The sequence below is a fragment of the Pinus tabuliformis genome, chromosome 5_2, assembly GCF_031772625.1.
Source record: "Pinus tabuliformis cultivar Carrire ecotype Pingquan chromosome 5_2, CPIR1, whole genome shotgun sequence".
In the NCBI taxonomy this organism is placed as follows: Eukaryota; Viridiplantae; Streptophyta; class Pinopsida; order Pinales; family Pinaceae; genus Pinus; species Pinus tabuliformis.
This window is the reverse complement of record NC_142306.1, coordinates 994,794,839-994,818,954: the sequence shown is the minus strand read 5'-3', so window position 1 is coordinate 994,818,954 and position 24,116 is coordinate 994,794,839.

Sequence of the window (24,116 nt, the reverse complement as noted above, 5' to 3'; positions counted from 1 at the left end):
TATTGGTGAGACGCGCACTGGGATCATGGTGTGCTTATCCTTGTTAGGTCTCTGTGTTTGCGGTGATTTAGGGGCCTCTACCATCATTCTGGCTCTCTCTGGGGCTTCCACTTCTGCAATCTCCTGTGAGGCTTCCTCGACTTTCACTAATCCTATGTCCATGGCTTCCTTGCGCGCTGGAATAGTGCTACTCCACAATTCCTTTAGTGTCTTGGGTAGTTGCCCAAACAACGAATTCGCTTTCAGAGTCTCAAATAAGTTTCGGTTCGTGAATACTCGAGTGCACAACAACTCAGTTCTCAAATTTCTAAGTGTTGTTTGCATGGAAACCATTTGTAATTTATAGCACCTTTTGAATTTGAATTTGATTATTCCCCCCACATTCGGTCCATTAATGCTATAATGGCAGCAAATTTACAAGAATCTAACCCATAAAGTCTGCCCTAAATGTTTTTCGCCCACTCCATTTGGCCTCAAACCAACCATAAAATCGTGAATAGTGACTTTGATGGTCACTTTCTGGTAGACCTACACACTACCGCAGCTATCTTCACGTTGTCGCGGACCCTGTGACACTTCTCTATTGTGTGTGGTCTTAACGTCGCGTAGTGCCCGGGCAGAGTTGTTTATAGTCCCACGCCTCCTTTCAGCTACCTAGAGCACTAAGACTATGCCACTTTCATATAGTCACATCACTAGATCGCCAGTGTATGGCTTTAGACGATTACCATTCACCTTTCCTGGGAAGGGTTCTCCATTTAACTTGACCAACTATACCATGCCTCTATCGGTAATCTCCTTAATAATATATGGCCCTAACCAGTGCATCCTGAACTTTCTTGGGAATTTATCAAACTCACTATCATACAACAACACCAGATCATTTACCTTGAATGTGTGTAGCTTGATGTGTCGATCGTGCCATGCCTTTCCACGCTGCTTTTGGACATGCTGGTGAAATCCAGCCAAAAATCATTCTTCTTCAAGCTCATCCAACTACGCGAGTGTTATGAAACTAGCTCACAAAAAGATAGAAAAGAGAGATCAACGCCTTAGAATTCAGCCTCTTCGAGGGGAAACCTCCTTTACATTACACAAATGAGCAATTCTTGGATGATTCAAATGACAAAACCTCCTTTCTATATATAGGAGTCTAAGGAGTCACAATATAACCCAGCTAACCTAACAATAATAATATAAAGCCACAAAAATAACAATAGAGGGATTCTATGGGGCACAGTAATAACAATATGGGGACAATAGGGGCACAACAATATTAATAAGGGATACAACTACAATAGTAATGGGGTAATCACTAGTATTATAGGGACCCAACATGCCCCTCTCCTTCAAAAAGGTGTTGTCCTCAATGCTTTAGTAGTTCTAGATGCTTCTGTATAAAATTCTCATCCTCCCATGTGGAATCTTTAGCAGATAAGTTCTTCCACTTTATAAGATACTCTGAAATTGATCGATTTCATAACTCTCGAGTTCTTGTTTCTGTGACTGCTTCTGGTTCCAATATAATATTTCCTTCCTTGTCAAGTTTTGGTAATATTGTTTGAACTGGGATCTTGTCGCCTATAACCTTCTTTAAACATGAAACATGGAAAACTGGGTGCAATCGAGAAGCTACAGGAAGCTCCAATTTGTATGCCATAGTACCAATCTTTTGCAACACCTTGCATGGACCATAATACTTTAGCGATAATTTATTATCCTTCTTAGCTTGCTTGAGGGACATTTGCTTATATGGTTGTAGCTGTAGGAATACCCAATCACCTACATCAAAAATTCTTTTGCTACGATGTTGATCTGCATGTTGTTTCATTCTATTCTGTGCCAACACGAGGTTATCCTTTAAGAGTTGGAGGACCTGTTGTTGATGTTCGATGTGATGTTCCACTGCTTGAACCTTAGAATTTTCTCTTAGATATGATGTGATGGATGGTGGCTGATAACCATAAAGTGCCATAAATGAGGTCATTTTTGTTTCTGTATGGAAGGAAGTGTTATACCACCATTCAGCCAGAGGCAACCATTTGACCCATTGTGTCTGTTTATCAGATACAAAGAAATGAAGATATCCTTCCAAACATTTGTTTACTATCTCAATTTGCCCATCAAATTGAGGATGATAAGATGAGCTATGAGCTAACTAAGTACCAAGACAAGAAAATATATTATGTCCAAAAACTTCCAGTGAAAATGGGATCTCTGTCACTTACGATAATCTTTGGGTTTCCATGTAGCTTTTGAATTGTTTCCATAAATGCGGTAGAAACTGTACTAGCTTTAAATGGATGTGATAATGCACAAAAGTGTGCATACTTGGTAAGTCTGTCAACTACCACCATGATGACACTCTTTCCCTCAGACTTGGGCAAACTTGTGATAAAATCCATTGAAACCTACTCCCAACGTTGGCTTGGAATGGATAAAGGTTGTAATAGACCCGACATCTTTGTGACCCAACCCAAAGTCATAACCCAACATCTTTGTGACCCACTTTTGTTGTTCTTTAGAGGATAATCTTTGTTCTAGAAAGTATTTAAGGCTATCATGATCCATTTTTACCTTGAAGTGTCTTCCCATTAGGTAGGGTTGACATTTCTTAAGTGCATGGAGTATTGCCAACATTTCCTTCTCATAAATAGCTTTGTGTAAAAACTTTCCCTTGATTGGATGACTTTCGAAAGCAATGGGTCTTTCATCTTGCATTAAAACAGCACCAATTCCATTTCCTGAAGCATCACATTCCACAATAATGGTTTTTGTGAAGTTTGGTGTAGCTATGACCGGTGCTTCGCACATTGCCTCTTTAAGATGCTCGAAGGCCTTTGTTGCTTCTAGAGTCCATGAAAATGCATCTTTCTTCAATAATGTTGTTAGAGGTGCTGCTATTCTCCCATAATTCTTAACAAACTTGTAATAATACCCTGTCAACCTGAGAAATCCTCGCAGACGCTTTATGGATGTGGGGATTTTCCATTCCTTAATGGCTTTAATTTTGATAGGCTCTACCTTAACTCCTTCACAAGATACAATATGACCCAAATATTCCACCTCTTGTACTCCAAAGAAACATTTGGATCTTTTTGCATATAATTGTTTCTCCTCCAATAGTTGTAACACCCTGTCAACATGTTCAACATGATCCTTCCGAGACTTGCTGTAGATTAGTATATCATCAAAAAATACTAACACAAATTTTCTAAGGAATGGTTTGAAAATGGAATTCATAAAATCTTGAAATGTTGAAGGTGCATTGGTAAGGCCGAAAGGCATGACTAAAAGTTCATAATGACCCTCATGAGTTCTAAATGCTGTTTTCAGAATGTCTTCAGTCTTCATTCTGATTTGATGATATCCTGAATGAAGATCCAACTTGGTGAAGTAAATTGATCCATGCAATTCATCTAGTAATTCATCAATGACAGGAATGGGAAACTTATCTTTAATAGTGAGCTTGTTGAGCTCCCTATAATCTGGACACATGCACCATGATCCATCCTTCTTGTGCACCAATACTACTGGAGCAGAGAAAGAACTTTGACTCGGTTGAATTATACCAGCCTCTAGCATTTCTATAACCATACATTCAATTTCACTTTTTTGGGCATATGGATATTTGTACGACCTGATGTTTGGAGGAACACTTCCTGGAATCAGATGAATAGAATGATCATGATCACGAATAGGTGGGAGACCTTTGGGAGTCTCAAATACCTTGGTATGATTGTCCAAGACTTTTTGGAGATCCGGAGAAATAGATGATTCCAATGTGGAAACATCTAGCGAACATAATTGTGCAATTACACCTCTTTGTTCCTTTTTTAGAAGCTTTGTCATACCATTAGAGCTGATTATCTTTCCCGGTTTCCCTGCAATACCCCTTAATTCAACTTCCTTTCCTTCCACAGAAAATTTAATGAAAATTTCTTGAAAATTAAAAGCTATTGTACCCAAGGATTGTAGCCATTCTACTCCTAGTACAACATCAGCACCTCCCATTGGAATGGAAAGCATTGGGCTAGTCAATACATATTCTCCCATGGATAGCTTGATATTATGGCACCTTCCAGAGAAATTTACTGTTCCTCCATTTGAAATCATCACTTGACACTCTGGTGCTGGATATAGGAAGCAATTCAATTCTTTTGCTACCTTACAATGAATAAAATTGTGGGTGCTTCCTGAATCAATCAACACTATTACCTTGTTCTTCTTGATTTATCCTTCTATCTTGATGGTTTGAGGAGTGGTAATTCCCGCCAATGCATTACAAGATATGGTCGGATTTATTTGTTCTTCATCTAGGCTTTGTTCGTGGAATATATCCTCTTCTTTTGACCTTTCTTGCTCCTTTTCTTCTTCCTCTTCAAAATCTATGTAGAATAATTTCTTCTCAGCACACTTATGACCTTTAGTGTATTTGCTATCACAACTGTAACAAAGCCCTTTTGCTCTTTTTTCTTCCAATTGTTGTGATGTCAACCTTATAGGTTATGGAAGACTAGGGGCAACAACACTTCCATCTTTATAGTTGTGAGTGGTATGCTTCCTGGTTGCCATAATTTTGCTTTCCATTTTTCTTGCTAACCTGAATGCCTTCTCTAATGAATTAGGTTCCCAAAGGTGAACATCATGTTGGATATTATCCTTTAAAGTCCCTATGAACACATCAATCCTATGCTCATCTAGAATATTTTTTATCCTTATGTTCAATTTTTGGAACTCCTCAATGTGCTCCATTATTGAACCCTTTTGTTTAATACTTATCAATTGGCTAAAAAAAGTGTTGCCTTTTGTATCCTCATAATGTGCTGTCAATTATTCTGTAAAAATTGCCCAAGTGATAATTTGTTTATGAGAGCAAAGCCATTGATACCATACAAACTAATTTGGTTCCAAATATAATGTTGCAATACGTACCTTTTGTGTGTTTTGCACATTATTGAGATCGAAAAATTGCTCCATCTGTAATATCCATGTTGCAGGATCCTTGCCATCAAACTTCCTCATATAGATTTTTGGAATATGGTGGGTCTTCGATCCAACATTAGAGTCTATGGAATCATGATTAACATTTCTTTTCTTCTCATCATGAGTTTCCTTTACTACCCTTTCACCATTAGCGACCATTCTTGTAGAAACTTATTCATATTTATCTTCAATTCTTCTATCTTATCATCCATGCCATCAATTTTAGCGTCCATGCCATTCATCTTAGCTTCCATGCCATCCATCTTAGCTTCTACGCCTTTCTTTAAACAATCCATCTTAGCTTCTACACCTTTCTTTAAACCATCCATCTTAGCTTCTATGTCTTTCCTTAAACTGTCCATCTTAGATTCTGTTGCTTTTTGTGCAAGTGACACTTGTTGCACTTGGTCTCGTAATTTTGATATATCATGTTGTATTTCTTCCTCTTCTTCATGAGTCATGCTAGAGATTTTAGATTTCTTACTAGGTGTTTGCATTTTCTTTCCTTGGGGCATCAATTACCGATTCAAACTAATTTTTCAAACCAAGCTTATGCAAAAATTTGAAAAAAACTACACACCTTTTTTCACTTTGTAGAAACTTGATATTGAATCTGACGTATCTCTGCAATTTCAGATCATCCAATTCTAAAACTGCGACCTGTAGTAGCCCTTTGTGTCCACTTTCCAATACCACCAGTCTGATCCAAATTGGATTCTCCAAGGAAGAGTTATGTACAATCTCCCAAGATGACCTGATTATAGACTAGTTCTGTAGAGCAAACTTGTACGACGTGCCACGAGTCACTGTTTCGACCTTTGGATCTAAAAAATATATACAAGAAACTATAGTCCATCCTCTTTCTATTCCTTCTTATGAAATTTTAAATTCGATGCTGAGAGAGAAAATTATGATGATTTTCCCCAGGTCACCTGTTTGGAATGTAATTCAGGAGTTTGCAAAAAGACCAACTTCCTTAGATCATATCTCTGCAAATATAGCTCAAAAATATCTAAAATTTGTACCCAAGGTTCAGCGTGATTTCTTCTCAAATGGTTTTTTTTTAGCTTCTGAAACGTTGTAGAAAAAATTTTATAGCGAAAATTCCTCAATGACCTGTTTGGAGCAGCGAAACCCTAGAATCCAAAGCTCTGATACCAAATGTTATGAAACCAGCTCACAAAAAGATAGAAAAGAGAGATCAACGCCTTAGAATTTAGCCTCTTCGTGGGGGAAACCTCCTTTACATTACACAAATGAGAAATTCTTGGATGATTCAAATGACAAAACCTCCTTTCCATATATAGGAGTCTAAGGAGTCACAATATAACCCAGCCGACCTAATAATAATAATATAAAGCCACAAAAATAACAATAGAGGGATTCTATGGGGCACAGTAATAACAATATGGAGACAATAGGGGCAAAACAATATTAATAAGGGATACAACTACAATAGTAATGGGGTAATCACTAGTATTATAGGGACCCAACAATGAGCCTCTCCTCCAGGGCTCCGCGATCCGTCATACCTGTGAGCACTGCTATGCATAGACTAGGCACGATGTATTCCATAGGCATTATGACTTCCACTCCATAGACAAGCCTAAAAGGTGTCTGTCCCATCAGTTTCTTGCATGTTGTCTGATAAGCCCATAACACTGTAGGTATGCGTAGGTCCCAATCACTTCACTGTGCATTGCATACCTTGGTCAGCGCATTTTCAAGCACTTTGTTGAATGCCTCCACTGTCCCGTTAGCCTGTGGGTGATAAGGTGTGCTCTTCTGGTGATACACCTGAAATTCCTCTGTTAGCACGCTGATCGTCTCATTCAGGAAGTGTGTACTGCGATCGCTCATCAAGATCTTTGGACATCCAAATCACATCAGTACATGTTCAAATAAAAACTTCATGGTAGTCATGCCCGTGCAATCCTTCACTGGCTGCACTTCTTCCCAACGAGTCAGATACTCCGTCGCAGTGATAATATACCTTGTGCCTATCTTTCCTTGAGGTTTAATAGGTCCTACAAAATCTATTGCCCACTTTTCGAAAGGTTGCAATGTCATTTGTGGATTCAAAGGCATTTCATCCCTCTGCGATGGCCTTCCTATCTACTGAAGTACATCACATGCCTTGCAATATGCTTTTGAATCCTGATGAAGGGTTGGGCACCATAACTTGACGCTTAGAATATTTTGCGCGGTTTCTCTTCCTGCATAATGTCCTCCCCCGACGCCCCCATGAGTGTCTGTGAGGATGTTGCTTCGTTCAAACTCAGGTACATACCTTCACAGTGTTTCATCATTCCCCATCTTGTATAGATGCCCAGAAATGACAGAGAAGTCTGCTGTGCATACCATTAACAACTTCTTTTGCTGGACATAGTATCCTTCTAGCAAAGTTCTAGTTGTTATAAAGTGTATTATATCTTCGAAATGTCCATCCGCTACGTGGACAGAAAAGAGTTGCACGTCAGGTAATCCTTCCTCCAAACTAGTAGGTTCCTCCCCTGACTCGATGCGTGATAGGTGATCTGGTCCCCATTCAATTGTCCAGGCTTCACAACAACTTCAAAATCATATTCTTTGAACAATAAAAGCCATCTGCAAATGCGCCCCACCAACACAGGTGTCCCACGGAATGAGTTGTTCTTTCGGACAAGACAGACCTCCCTAGTATCTAATGATATCTAGCGACAAACAAACCAATCAAGTTCTATCTTTCTCTAAATATGCAATTTATAGATAAAAGCAAACAAGTGTTTTAGGCCTACCTTGGGTCCAATGCAAGTTTGTGGAAGCCTCGCTCCGTTGATCCAAATGAGCTCCCTTGTATAGAATCTGCAAACACAAACAAGCACACAAATTAAATAGCACCTGAAAAGCCAATATAATAAAGCATACTTATCATGATGATCAAGGAATTCATGAAACAAATCACATAAGACAATTTGTTGAGAAAAATGAATTTGATTGTATTAATTTAAATCCAAGAAGAACTTTACAACCTGTGCCTTGATGCTGTACAAGCTCCTCCCTGGGTCCATCAAGAAGTCTCCTCTACTTTGACAAGTTTCACTCTCTTCCCAATGAAGCCAAAAGGTATGTGATCTCTCCTCTCAAGCTTAACTAGGAAGTCTCAATTCCACCAGCATTTACCCTAAAAAATGTTCAGCTTCTAACCTCCCTAGCAACCAGCCCAATGCCTTAATTTATAGTGCAATGGAGGGAGGTTACTAGGTCCTCCTTCAAAGGGATAAAGCCCTCCTTCAAAGGGATAAGTTCCTCTCATCAAGGGATTAGATCCTTCACTTTTGGGATGCATGAACCACCTAGGAGCGAACCATCCATGTCAAGATTCCTTCTAGAATCATCTAGAATTGAACCAAAGTGAGTTTTTAAGGATAAAATTGCGCCTTTTTGACTTTCACAGGGGTCTGGACCCACTCCTTTAGAGACAGAGCGGGCAGGTCCGCAGGTAACACGAACAAAGGGTGCGGGACCATAGGCAACAGTGAGAGAAAGTGCGGAACCAGAGCTTTATTGATTTTTAAGGTCTTTCTCTCGTTTTCAAAGCTTGACATGAAGAGCTGAGGTTTGAGACTTGCTTTGGAGGACAGTATGAATGATGATAGACCCATACTGACTGCAAATAGTCATGGTGACAATATTTTGTGTAACAGATTGCCCCCTAAAGTGCGAAGTCTGTAGTAGATGAGGAATTTATTTATCATCTAGGAAGAGTGAAATACTTTATCATTTCGAGGATCATCTTGTGGAGAGCCCGGTTGGAACTTGTAAAAACATTCAATGCAAAATATATATATGAGATAATATCATCACTGAGGTAGGCATTCCCATACTCAGATCAAAACTGACTAGAAAACTAACTACTGCTCTGATATAGGAATGATCTTGTAATACATCACAAATATAGACACATGTAGACACAGCATCTGTTTATGAATAGTCCACTATATAATGAATACAAAATTCCTCGCAGCCTGGATGGTGGAAACTAGATCCAGGGTCTTGATTTCTACTCCCCAAAATAGTACGATTCTAACCATGTGAATGAATGTGTCGAAGTCGAACATGGTAGAAACCAATTGATTACCAATCAATGATGTAAACTGTTAACAAGTGTGAGAGAAACCACCAATAATGTCAATGGCTCTCAAAGTACTCAGTACAATCCATGAGATGTGAATAGATGTGTTGATGTCGAACATGTCACGAAATCCTTTGATCGAAGGTCAATGATGCAACCTATCGTCGAAGGCGACAAACCTGCCATTGAGGCATGTAGATCCCAAGGTACTGACAATATCTAGATCATCTTTCTAGATAATGAGCTGAAGTCGATTGAAAGCAATCCGTCGTAGGCAAGCCCACAACACGAAATCATAGATCAAGTTTGAAGAAATTTAGTTGCAAGGACTGACTTAGGGATGGTCAAGATGGATGACAGATATTTTGCAGATGAATGGCTTATTTGCACTGACCTCTTGAACACATAACGACACAGCAGATGGTTTGGTGACAATTGACCCAAAGTTAATACCCAAAAATCGGCTGAAGACTTTCAATATGGTTTGATCAATTGTTAGGCAAAGGATTTCCCAACCCAGGTGAATAAAAGTGTCATGTTCAAGAGTGGTTACAAAGTATGACAAACAGGCTCATTTTTCTCTCTTTTCCCCCACCATTTCTGGCAAGTACCTCTTTATTTTTGACAAGCTTGAGGAGGATAACATTTTCTTGATTATAAGCTCATCCTTCAGATGAGTCCAACTTATTTTAAATTTGAACCCTAAGAAGGAGTGGTCCGTTCCTGTTTGTAATTGAACAGGTTCTTTACTGTTAAATTTTAACAAGTCCAGTATAGGAGAAACTCGGTGTTTTTCAATTTTAGAGAGTCTGAAAAACTTAAGAAGACTCCATGGTTGTCCTTTTTCGTAAATTTGTGTCTCCCAAGCCCGAAAAAGTATAAAATAATACTTGAGAGAACTACTTGATCATTACGACCAAGGAGTACTTTTCGTAATTAGTGCCTATTATCCGAAAAAGTAAAAAAGCGATCAATGACACGTCGTTTTATAACCAATATCGAATTTGAAACGACAAAAATCCGACAATCTTTTCATGTTTTTACAGTTAGAAAAAGAGCTGTAAGTGGACCGTCTTTTTAGTTCCGTTTTAACGAGTTTAAAAAGAAAAACCCGGCGATCTTTTCATGTTTTAGGAGTCAGAAAAGAGCTTAAAGGTGACTCTAATGTTTTTTCGTCGAAAATGACCGATTTCGCCTGAAAAATCTGTTATCCTGAACAAAAACTCAAACATTACTCATACCTGTTTAAAATAGATGAAAATGCTACAAAAGTTACCTCTTTAAAGTGAAACATAAACAAATTAGAAACACATTTATTCAAAAAACTTATAAAAAGGGCTTTTGTAAATTCATTTTTACCATTTGAGTTTTGGGTGAGAAAATAGAGCTTTTGGTCAGAAACTTCCCATGAAGATTGCAGAGAATCTGTCTGTTGGAATCGAACGCCGTCTCCTCCAGGTAATCTACATCATCCTACTCTTTCATTTCATCCGTTTCAAAGTTGTTTTTTTAGGTTTTAATTTCATTTTTTAAGGGATTTTTAGGTTAGAAACCCGTGCGCAGGGGTCCGCAGGCATAGCACAGGTAACCTGCAGACCCCGAATTTTTCGTAAAGGGAAAAAAGTCAGGGGTCCACACCTGCCGTGAAGGTAAAGTGCGGATCCACGCACTGTCTCTAACAGAGAGGGTGCGGTCCCCGCAGCAAGGGTTTTTAAACCTAAATTTCTCAAATTTCACCCAAAAATTTTGCTTTTAGATATTCTAATTCGCCTTTTTATTGAATGTAGGATATACATCATGCTTGATTAGCGAGAATGGGAGCACGAGGATGTAGATCTCGCTGCGATAAATCATCAACCTTCGATTGATGTATTGAAGGCATGCGGCTTATACAAATTCTGGGCCATACTTGGCATGAAGGCCCAGGTGGACGTTTTGTAATGGCTGGTAGATAGGTGGAGCATACAGGACCAGTGCTTCTTCATTGGTGGTCACCAGCTTGAAATGGAGCCGGCAGACATTTATTTTTTGACTGGTTTGCCTAAGAGAGGTGAACACTTGACTCTATTCGGGACTAGGCCAGGTGGCCAGTCTGTCGATAGCCTCCGGCTAGAGTTCTGTAACAACCAGACTAGAGACAAAGGGATAGATATCAAAACCATATCCCTTCCTGAACTCAAGGTAATTGCGTTTACTGTTACCAAGCTCTGCGGGAGCGCAACACTACATGTAGCCACTGGATCCCAAATGCGGATGGCAGTAGACTGCTTTCGAGGCACCATCTTCAACTGGTGCGATGCTGTGTTGGCTAATATAAAAGGCCAACTGACTAGAGCAAAGAACGGACAACTGAAGACCTTTGGATATGGTGCTTTAGTCATGAGCTTTGGTCTGGAGAGGGTTCCAATGTTGGTCCCACAGCATCTCACTGTTGGAGCTGGACTTCCTCGAGAGCCCAAACTAATGCGATGGGTTGCAGTTATGGCCCGTCATCCTGAGGAGGGGGCAGAAGTCGTTCGATTCACTCCTGAGTATTTCCATTGGTTGGAAAACCATGTTTTTGCTATTCAGGACTTTCATTATGCCGGGGTAGATTTACATGGTGACCCAGACATGGCTCTTCCACTAGGAGAGCAATGGGATGACTCAGGTAAAATCATTTTCAACATTTTCCTAATTTTTTTTTTATTTTTTTTTTATCTCGTCCCAAAATTGAGAGTAGAAGTTTCAAATGCAGATGTAGGTCCACGGCAACCAGCCGCTCTCCGGCCCTATGAGAGGAAACAACCAGCTGCAGCAGCACCAGTCCCACAGGACGAATCAGCAGAGACCTTGGCCGAATTGGAGAGTCATATAGAACGATTGACAAAAGACATTCCAGAGACCAGCATAGATGACATTCCTCCTAGGCTACAGCGCTATGTGATTGGGGTCCCAGGACCTTTCAGGAGGTTCCTTTGCAGGGTGGCCTGTATAGTGGTTTCTTATCGATATCATCACCAATGATAGGATGATCGCCTGTTGTAGACACATATGACATTTTTTTATTTTTGTACTATCATTTTTGCCGATCATAAGGTGTTTTTCAACCTATGATTGAAGACGATGTATATTTTGACACACTCCTATGTTATACTATATCACTATTACCGGTTTATCTTGTAATACATGTTATGGAATGTTTTTAAATTTACTTGTATGATTATTGCAAATGTCTACTTAACATCCGAGAAGCAATTTCATCTACTAATGTATTTAAATATCTTGGAATATGCTGATATTCAATATAGTCAAATTCACATTCCAAGAGACGAACTCTAAAAAATAATCTTAATAACACTGGATTTCTAATGGCATATACTCTATTAAGCTGTAATACAACGAGTTCAGAATCTAACCTCACTATGAAACTCCGAATCCCAAATGAAATAGATTCAGATAATAACTCAATCACTGCACTATACTCTGCAATGTTGTTTGTTGTTTGACCGAGGCTTACCCCATGCATAGATACCAACTCGTCAAAGGGCGAATAGATAACCCAAGCTGCGGAAGAAATATTCTGTGTATTACGACAAGCACCATCAGCAAAACCAATGTATGTTTGGAGAGGCATCGACATCTGCAATATCAAGAGTAAAACCAAGATAAGCAGGAATAATGATGAAAAACACTCTCTAAGCTAAGCACACTTTTTAATCTAAAACACACCAGCTAGAAAGAAAACTAACCTAACTAAAAATCTCCACACCCAGATTTAAGCATAATACCTCTGCAGGTAAAGACCATTTTTGGGTTTACCTAAAGAGACCCCGTCAAAGTCTACCAATTCATAGGCCCCTTTTGCTAGCTTTCACTTAACAACATAAGGACCATGCCACATGGGTACAAATTTCCCAGCGCCTAATTTATCATTTGCTTGATCGTACAATAAGACTAGGTCTCCTTCCGAAAAATTTCGAGGGGTAACATTTCGATCATACTGAGCTTTAATACGTTTGGCATGAGTTTTGATCGCTAATGCAGCATCACGTCGATTCTCATCTAGCTGAGCCTAGTATAACAAACTTTTTTCCTCTTCGAAAGTGGCTGGAAGTAATTCGATGGCCATTTGTAATGACAGGATTTCACATTCAATAGGTAATACAGCTTCTAGACCATAAACTAGTTGGAAAGGAGTGAACCCGGTTGACGTTTTTACTGAGGTTCGATACGCCCAAAGTGCTGAAAATAGCATGTTATGCCAATTCGACCTATGAATCCCAATGATTCGTTAGATCATGATGACTAGAACTTTGTTGATGGCTTCAACCAGACCATTAGCATGTGGATAATATGGAGTTGAACTATCATGACGCAAGCCAAGTTGGCCTATAAGTTCAGTCATCATAATGTTTCGAAAATGACGCCCATGATCAGTGATAATCGTTTGTGGAACACCAAACCTAGCAATTATATGATTGAACATGAAAATCACAGCAGTTTTACCATCTGCCTCAAATGTAGGCATCGCCTCGGCCCACTTGGTAAAATAATCTACCGCAAGGATGATATACGCATGCCCCCCGGTCGAGTGAGGGTTACATGTAATAAAATCGATACCCCATTTCGCAAAAGGACTGACGACAATTATAGGGTGGAGAGGAGCAGGTGGAGCGTGCATCTTTTGATTAAAAATTTGGCAGTTGTGGCATTTTCGGACTGCGTTAAGACAATCTTTAAACAAAGACGGCCAGAAATAGCCAACGCGCAATATCTTTTGGGCTATGGAAAACCCAGACATATGACTGCCACATGCTCTAGAGTGACAGTCATTTAGAACCCTTTCAGCATCCTCATGAGTTAAACAATGTCGAAAAATAGAGTCCGCCCCATGACGATAAAGTGTATCTCCAATAATTTTGAATAGTTGGGACTGGAATCGTATTTTTCGACGTTCTGACCTTGAAATTTCTGGCCGAAGGGATTGGGTTTGGAGATAAACTATGATATCTCCATTACATGGATCTAAAGTGCTGATTAGAAATAAGGATTCATCCGCAATAGGCTCCTCCGACACAATTTCCGTGTCAGCACGCGGGAAGTCACACATTAACTCCGCAAAAACTAAAGATTTCTTCGACTTAGACTTTTCAAATTCCAAGTCAAACTCTTGCAGGATCACAATCCATTTGGAGTACTTGCCCCCTAGCAATTGTTTGGTCAAAATATAGATCATAGGGTTGTAATCAGAAATTACTGTAGTCTTGCGTAGTAAAATGTAATGACTAAAACATTGGACAACTTGAACAGCTGCCAATGCCAATTTCTCCACATGTGAGTATTTTAGCTCAGTTGGATTTAAAGTGCGACTAAGGTAATATATCACATGTTCAGTACCGAATTCATCTTCTTGAACTAACACCATTCCAATGGTGGAATGTGAGGCGGCGAGATATAAGAAGTAGTCCCGGTTGTAGTTGGGAGGATGCAATAATGGTGCAGGGGTCAACGCGTGTTTTAGTGCATCAAAAGATTTCTCAGCTATCTCATCCCAAAAGAATGGAGTATTCTATTTCAACAACCGGGTAAAACCCTTTGTGATCTCGGCGTAGTTAGGAATGAATCGACGTAAAAAGTTTTCCTTCCCCTGCAAACTTTGGAGTTGGCGAAGACTCGAAGGAGGAGGCAATTTGAAAATAGCTTCAACCTTCGAGGGATCGACGTGAATGCCAGCTTTCGAAACAACAAACCCCAGTAACCGACCCATTTCTATACAGAAAACACACTTGTGTGGATTCAACCTAATTCGATAGTGCCTACACCTCATAAAGATTGCTCGTAAATGGATGAGATGATTAGCTCGATGTAATGAATGAGCAGGTAAATCATCGAGATAGGGTTGCACAATGTGCTTGATGTCATGAAACATGTAAGATATGGCTCTTTGAAAAGTTGCCCTGGCGTTCTTGAGTCCAAAGGGTAATTTGCAATAAGCAAATGTCCCCCATGGACAAATGAAAGCCGTTTTTGGTTGATCAGTAGGTAGAATATTGATTTGATTGTATCCGGAAAAACCATCCATGAAGGAGAATATTTCACTGCTGGCACAATCATCAATGATTTGATCGATATAGGGAGTTGGGTAATTGTCTTTCTGACAGGCTTGATTAATGTCCCTATAATCGATACATATTCTTATTGTTCCTTGCTTTTTGTTAATAGGAACAATATTCGATACCCAATCCGTTAACGGAATTGGATAAATGAAACCTGCTTTGAGTAATTTTTCAACTTCTGCTTTAATGGCAGTAGCTTTTTGCGGGTGGATCTGACGCAAACGTTGCCGGACGGGTTTAGCTTCCGGGTAAGTTTTGATTTCATGAACAACAATTGCAGGCTCAATTCCTGGCATTTCCTCATATGACCAGGCAAACACGTCACGAAATTCTTGAAATAGGGCCCTATATGTTTGAATTTCATCTTCCGTACAAGAAGCACCTATATGAATGTTTTTAACAATTCCAGGCTTAACCGAAATATCAATAGGAATAGTTCGAGAAATGTTTCCCAAATTTAACTTTGAATCAGGATTTTTCATTGGATTCTGAGGTTCCTTGACATATTCAGTCATAAAAATAGATGAAAAATCATTTTCAAAATGATCAATCTCAGGTAAAAACGAAGATCTATGATGAAGATCTTCCCATGGTAAATCATCGACACATAGGATTTCACGAATTTTCTCATCAGTGTGAACAAGTTCGGAAAACGTTGTTGAATCCGAGTTTGATGTTGAAAGTGATTCCTCATGGACCACATTCATTAAGTCAATTTTGGTTGAAGATGGGTCGGAAAACGACTGCACAGCCTGATACGCAATTTCATATGGACTCAAAGGCATAACATCACCAAATGAGTCTATCTCAGATTCAGAAGGTATGATCGAAGGATCATCATAAACAATAGTGTCTGACGAAATCATATGAATGGTTGCAGTAGAAGACGATGCGTTGATTGGAGGAAAAGGAAAAGTTCCTAGTAAACTAGAATCTTTAACTAGTCCTACTCCAACATCCTTATATGGGATAGTTGTTTTGCCGACATGTTGAATACTTTTGGAAGAGGCTAGGTCAGATGAAAAGTAAGTCAACTGGTCTATAGTTACGATCTTTTCGTTATGAGGGAACTTTATAAGCTGAAAGACCAATGAAACGACAACTGTCATAGCGTAAGACCAACTACGACCCAAGAGAAGGTTGTAATCTAGAGGGGCGTCAACCACCTCCACATCTAGATTAACAGTTTTGCCTTCAACCCCTATAGGTAAATCCTGTAGAATGCCAAAAGGATGAAACCCACGGCCATCAAAGGCCTTTAGAATCGTCAGGGATTGATTTAGCGTAGGAGAACCAAGCGATCTCCAACACTGTATTGACATAATACACGTTGAGGCTCCCTCATCAATCACAGTCCTATAACAGGGTCTGTTTTTTACTAACACTGGGATCTGGAAAGCCATTTGATGAGGTAAGCACGGTGTACTATTTTCGAGACCGAAAATTATAAGGTTTGAGTCCTGAACGTCAACAGCTCCTGTAGCCGACAATAGCAATTTACGCTGTGCTGGGCATGATTGCAACACTTCCAAAGCCAACATTGCTGAAGGTGAAAGAGCCAAATCTTCAACAATGTTATAGTTCTGAACCGCTCTCGCATGTGGATTGAAAGCTGACTTTCAAAGTATAACCTTGGCGGGCGGTTTGATTACTAAGTTTGGGTTAGGTTTCTCAATCTGTAGTGGATTGGAACCGGGAGTTGAAGTTGATGGGTTCGAATGAGAAGATTCTGCTTCTTTACCATCAACGGGACTTTTACTACCATAATCATGTGATCGAGTTGCAATCCTAACATGGGACATCATCATTATGGGTTCTTCAGAGGCATTTGAGGAAGAACCTATCATCTTACTGTCTTGAATAGGAAAAGGATCCTTCAAAACATCAGGCGTTTGGGAACCTTTGACAATTTTCGCAACCTCTGCACGATGAGGGTAGTCTCTTGTAAAATGCTCTTCGTCACAAATGAGACAAGGATAACGAGGTTTGCGTTTCTCATCAGTTGATTCCATTTTTTCTGGTTTCTCTTTCGAATTTTTATTTGTTTTATTTTTCTTCTTCCCTTTCTTCTTACTGCCGGATTTTGATTTCGCTGTAGATGACTCTACAACATGAATATTGGCGGAAATTTTCACGGAAGAATCTCCTGTCGGGGAATCTGGAAAAGTTATGATAGGAGAAGAATTCTTGGAAGATTTCTTCTTACTTTTGGTATTAACCATACCAATCATACCGTCAGCAGCATGAGACCCTGAAGGAGCTGCAGTTATTTGATTTTTTTTAGGAAGATTGGGGATTTTCTCGTGTAACGTACCTGACTGCGTATAAACTAAGTCAAGGTACTGAGCCTGAGCAATAACTTGCATTTTAGTAATGACTCCGGCCTTAGCTACATCCTCCGTGATCTTTGGTAATAAAGATTTTACAAACCATTCAGCTAAAATCTGATCCGGAGTAAAAACCTTCACTAAACGCCATCGACATCTCCATTCATGAATGTGATCTGAAATGTAAGTGGATGTTGACTGCTTTAATGAAGTTAATAATTCCGTGCCATTGTCATATCTGACTGGCAACTGAAAATGAGTTAAAAACGAAGTACCTAGCTGACTAAAGTTATAAAAAGTGGCTCGCGGTAACTCAATGTACCACTTGGCCGCAAGACCAATTAGAGTGCGCTGGAAAAGCCTTAAACGGATTGAATCATCTGAAATGGAATTAGATGCACACCAGAGGTGATAAGTCATCACATGGTTCGCCGGGTCCTCTCCTGATTTCCCTTCAAACTTAGGAATATCACTAGGCAACTTATTCGGCGTTGGCGGCCAAAACAGAAGATGGTTAATTGGATCGTTCGTAAGGCGCGACACGTCAGGCAAGTCCAAAGTTGCAATAAACGGTAACTGGCGATTAGGGTCCCTGAAACCCTGGGTCATGAGACCAGCCCCAGGAGGAGGATATCCAGGATAACTAGGAATTAGAATTGCATTTGGGATATTATATCCTCCCTGAAAACCAGGATTAACCGGACCATACTGGGTTTGTTGAGGTTGCTGATATGTATATCCAGGGTACGGTTGATACTGATAGACTGGCTGCTGCACAGCAGGACCGAATTGGTACTGTCCTTGGTACGGTTGATAGGTAAATTGAGGTTGACTTGTGACAACCGTACTTGGACCAGGTTGTCCTACAGGCATTTGAACCGAAGTTTGAATTGTGGATCCAGACTGAGGTAAATATGTCTGAGGAGTTGATACAGGAACAGTAGAAACCGGAGCTATTGATAATCCAGAAGTAGGTGGGGTAGATTGAACAGATGCTTCAGCAGTTGCAGCAGTCGTTTGAGATGGAGTACGAGGCGTACTAGGCCCAGATTGAGAAACTACAGAACGTGCAGAAGTTTGAATAGTAGACTGGACAGGTTGTTGGGGTGAACCAGAAACCAAGGGTTGTCCAGATTGAGATGACAACTGCACATTCGGTTGCAAGATCTGTTCAGATTGAGATGGATCCCACACTAAATTCATTCTGGGGTACGGACCCATAACAGGTTGAGAATATTGAGGACCATAACCGGGTTGAGGGTAGGGTTGATAATTCAAAGGTACATTTCCAGCTCCTTGGACAAATGATTGACCAGAAGGTGGTTGGTAACCTTGGGTTGGGTACTGACCTTGAGGTTGATAACCTTGAGGCACGTAGTGATACTGGGGTTGACCTCGAGGTACATATTGATACTGGGGTTGATCTTGAGGTACATACTGAGTCTGGGGTTGACCTTGAGGAATGTACTGTCCCGTAGGTATGTACTGTCCTTGAGGTTGCCCCCCAGGCGGAAATTAGGTACCTTGAGGTTGCCCCCCAGGCAGTACTTGAGGACTTTGAGGCTGCCCCCCAGGTGGTAACTGGTCACCTTGAGGTTGAGGATTAGGAATAGTACCTGACATCATAAGAATATCTTCTACACTCAACGGCTTAGTTCCATTATTTCCAGTTAATAACCCTTGTTCAATAGGTTGAGGAGATGCTCCCGAAAAAGTACCAGTAAGTGACTGATACCCAGAGGGAACAGAAGGACCGCCGTATAAAAAGGTTTCTGGAGATTGAGAAAACATGGATGACTATCTTGACATATTTAACGGAGGATAATAACCCCTAGGTGTTGGGTGAAAAGGAATGCGAGGTGGTGAAAAACTTAGTCCCGGGTTTTCCAAAAAATTGGTCAATGAAAGATACCAAGCGTTGCTCCTAGGTGGACTGTAAAAGATTGATTCACGCTCCCTAAGTTCTATAACTAGTTGATTTTCAGGGATAGGGATACCTTCTTCTTCCAGAGTAGCAAGTTCTTCAATAGCTATAAGTCCAGAAGGAAGATTTTGGGTAATTATTCCTTCTACCCTGTGTGAACCAGGACCACTAGAAGTTGGAGAGGTAAATCCCGATGTTGGCGTAGCAGCAAATTCAGTTTCAGGTTCAGATATTTCAAGGTCCTCACTTAAATCACTAGTAGATGAAAAACTACCAGTAACTTCGGAAATAGAAACAGATTGTGGATTATAATCTACTACTAAAGCTTGATAATCAGGATGTACCACTAAATAAGACTCTCCTTCTTCAGGTGACCCAACTCTACTGTCTCTAGGAGTTACAAGGGCTTGTAGCCCTTCAGGCTCGCTCGGTGAAAACTCAGGAGGTTGGCCCCGAAGTCTACGGGACTTCCTCGGTAATTCAGCCACGATTAAATATTTTAACTACTTCACCTGCAAACAAAGAAAAATCTCAATGAAAACCACCTAAAGTCTCTAAAGAACCAAACAATTTTGAATCACATGCCTAAAGAATCTAGGAGATCAAACCACACACAAACAATAACTTTCCGTACTGAAAAAACTAGTTGGTGATGAAATCCAATGTCGCAGAGTTCAATACAAAAATGGCGGTTGGAACAGTTACCCCGACAACCTGCTTAATGAATAGACTAGCACAAGTTTCTCAACTAAACCATCTCGAGTGAAGAGAACCCCCCAGAAAATCCAAGTGAGTCTAGCCGACATCTGCTCCAAGTACAATGGGATCTTCCCTCCACCGTCACCTTAGGAAAGAATCCTATAGAATATGGTCACTATGGTTACCAACGGAAACACATATACCTAGGGGAACAGTCTACAATCCGATACGCACGCAAGGGTAGAGTAACAAGCTCAATCCCCTTGAAGGTTCCTTGACATAATCCAAGGTTTACCAACAAGTGACCCCAGGCTCCTCGACAATGGTTAATCCGAGGTTTACTGTTTTTAATATGTGAATATCTTCTATTGTTCCCAATGAGGAAGGATTGATTCCCACACTGGTTCAGATATGATCTCGTGCTTCTCCTTTAAGAGGATCTTTCCCAGAGCATAGATGTAACAATTGGATTTTATCTCCTACCGCAAGATACAGCTACTTGTTTGTTTTACTATCTTGGAGAGTTAATTACTCCCTACTCCAAGATACTAGCCTAAGCTATGTTGGTGATATAGAGCCCTAGAAATAAAAAGATTACTAGATAGGTTTTACTTTAAGCGTTATTTTTATTGGTTTTTCTTTAAGTCAAGAGGTGCAGAGATGAAACTTATGGTATGAAGACTCGACTCCAAATCACTAAAAAATGCACTTAAGATGATAAGAAATCTTTTCCCTTCAATGAATTTCTAGCTAGGAAAGAGTTGAGAATGCAAATGCTTGTAAAAACAAATCTTTTCCTTAACATACAAATTAAAAGAAGAGCTTTCTGTCTTTTCCAATACACTCAAAAACGAGACAACTAGTTATGCTCACAAAAATTTCCCTTTTCTTTCAAACACTCAAATACTACAAAAACAAACTTTTTCCAAAAAAGATTTTTATTATTTTTTATAAAATACTCAAAACTATGGAAAAATCTAATCCTGAGATCTATAAATTCTAAGAACTATTTGAAGTAAAAGCTTACTAGATTTATTTTCAAGGATGTTTTACTTAGCTATAAGCAAACTAAGGACTAATTTGTCCAAAATCACAAATCAGTAAAAAAACAACCAATTTTTGTTCTCCTTTCTAAAAATGAAATCCAAAACTTTTAACACAAGTCTTTTCGAAGTTTCGCAAAGAGAAAAAACAAGATGGATTCCTCAACAAAGGCAGATTTTGCAAATAGTCAGACTCATAAGAAGGCCAATAAAAACCAAGGTGATCTGAGGCTTCTAAGGCTTCTAAGCTCTGAGCTACTACAAGACCAAAATGAAAACCAAGCGCGGTAACCAAAACTTCTAGGAATTTCACCTAAAGCCCTAATGCCAATGGAATTAACCTAAGAAAGGTTCCTGACAAGTCACATGTAGGTCTGGGCAGAGGCAAAAAACACCTAAACAAATCCTAAGCTGACTGAAAGAGAAAATCTTAAGTTTTTCAAAATTTTGACAGGGTCCGCAGGCCCGCAGTCCACACAGCTGCGGTACCGCTTTGTGTGTAAAGAAAAAGTGCGGATAGGTCCGTATTGTGTTACAAGCAGAGGGTGCGATCCTCTCCCAAAAGTATAAAAAACAAAAAAATAATCCAAGATCTACTAAACCTACCCAATTCCACACACAACAAGCCAAAAACAGAAACAAAAACACAGTTTCTCAAGTCAAAGTAAAGCAAATCAAAAAATCAAGTCCCCAGTGGAGTCGCCATTTTGTCACACGGAATGAGTCGTTCTTGCGGACAAGACCGACCTCCCTAGTATCTAATGATATCTAGCGACAAACAAACCAATCAAGTTTTATCTTTCTCTAAATATGCAATTTATAAATAAAGGCAAACAAGTGTTTTAGGCCTACCTTGGGTCCAATGCAAGTTTGTGGAAGCCTCGCTCCATTGATCCAAATGAGCTCCCTTGTAGAGAATCTGCAAACACAAACAAGCACACAAATTAAATAGCACCTGAAAAGCCAATATAATAAAGCATACTTATCATGATGATCAAGGAATTCATGAAACAAATCACATAAGACAATTTGTTGAGAAAAATGAATCTGATTGTATTAATTTAAATCCAAGAAGAATTTTACAACCTGTGCCTTGATGCTGTACAAGCTCCTCCCAGGGTCCATCAAGAAGTCTCCTCTACTTTGACAAGTTTCACTCTCTTCCCAATGAAGCCAAAAGGTATGTGATCTCTCCTCTCAAGCTTAACTAGGAAGTCTTAATTCCACCAGCATTTACCCTAAAAAATGTTCAGCTTCTAACCTCCCTAGCAACCAGCCCAATGCCTTAATTTATAGTGCAATGGAGGGAGGTTACTAGGTCCTCCTTCAAAGGGATAAAGCCCTCCTTCAAAGGGATAAGCTCCTCTCATCAAGGGATTAGCTCCTTCACTTTTGGGATGCATGAACCACCTAGGAGTGAACCATCCACGTCAAGATTCCTTCTAGAATCATCTAGAATTGACCCAAAGTGAGTTTTTAAGAATAAACTTGCACCTTTTTGACTTTCACAGGGGTCCGAACCCACTCCTTTAGAGACAGAGTGAGCAGGTCCGCAGGTAACACGAACAAAGGGTGCAGGACCGCAGGAAACAGTGAGAGAAAGTGTAGAACCAGAGTTTTATTGATTTTTAAGGTCTTTCTCTCATTTTCAAAGCTTGACATGAAGAGATGAGGTTTGAGACTTGCTTAGGAGGATAGTATGAATGATGATAGACCCATACTGACTACAAATAGTCATTGTGACAATATTTTGTGTAACAACAGGCTTATTGACCAGGTACTTTAGCGCAGAGTATAGGCGCAACTGCTTAGGTTGGGGCTTTTCTTCATAGATCTGCATCCATGTGCATAGATCATTCTGCCCATCATACTTGTCCGTCAATCACACCTTAGGCTTCCCAAATCGTACTCGCATCATTCTCCTACATTCGCGCCAATCATCAAAGCTTCCTTTGTGCATACCCCACCATCTTGCGGGCGTAGCACACAATACCCAGTCCAAGGCCTGGAAGCATTGCTGTTCTAGCACCTCCCTTTCAAATGCATCCAAGAAGGTATATACTTCATTTAGACCACCATAAGTAGGTAGATCTCTTACTTCTGTCGACATGCAGCATAGCTAGCAGGTCATCATGTTGCAATTCAACGTAGTTACTTCGTGTAACCAATTATGTCATCGTTCTACTTCTTCATTAGAATCTAAAGTGTAGGAACTCTCGCGCTTCCATGTAATCCATCTATTTGTGGTAGGATTCACCCAGTCTTGGTCTTGCACTATTATCTTGTAGATGCAGTCCAGATCATCATCACTCTCATAGTCATGGACCAGCTTTGTATAGCATGATCCTTCAACAAGGTCTAAGGGTATGATTACGCATAACGTTTTCTTCTCAAAGATCATTTTTCGCTTCTTCTGATTGATTACCCATTCATATCAGTGGCCCAGTCAATTCCCAAGAGCACAAGGTAGGGATTGCTATCGTCAATAATCTCTATTACTTCAAAATTTTCCAGCGCGCTTGCTCCCTCAATATCCACAGTTATTCCCTACAATTGCCCAATGGGTATGATTTTCTACTGGTTCGCCATTCTTAGTTGAGTCAGATACCATTGCAATGTGGGTCTTCCCATTCACTCCCATGTCTACTTTGGTAGAACATTCGCATCTGATCCAAAATCCAGAATGACTTGATCCATCTCGTATTCTTAGATCTGCGGAGTGAGTCTCATTTCATGCCCCGTCATTGTTTTATGTTTTTTGATCTTATAGATGACACATGGTTCTCCTGGTGCGGTCCCAGTGCACTTGTTGATATGTTCTTATAACCCTTTCACAACCTTACTATCGCGCAGTAACTTCATACAAGTTTCCAAGAAAGTTGTGAGCATGGAGGGATCCATTTCTGGCTCAGGCTTATCTTTGTT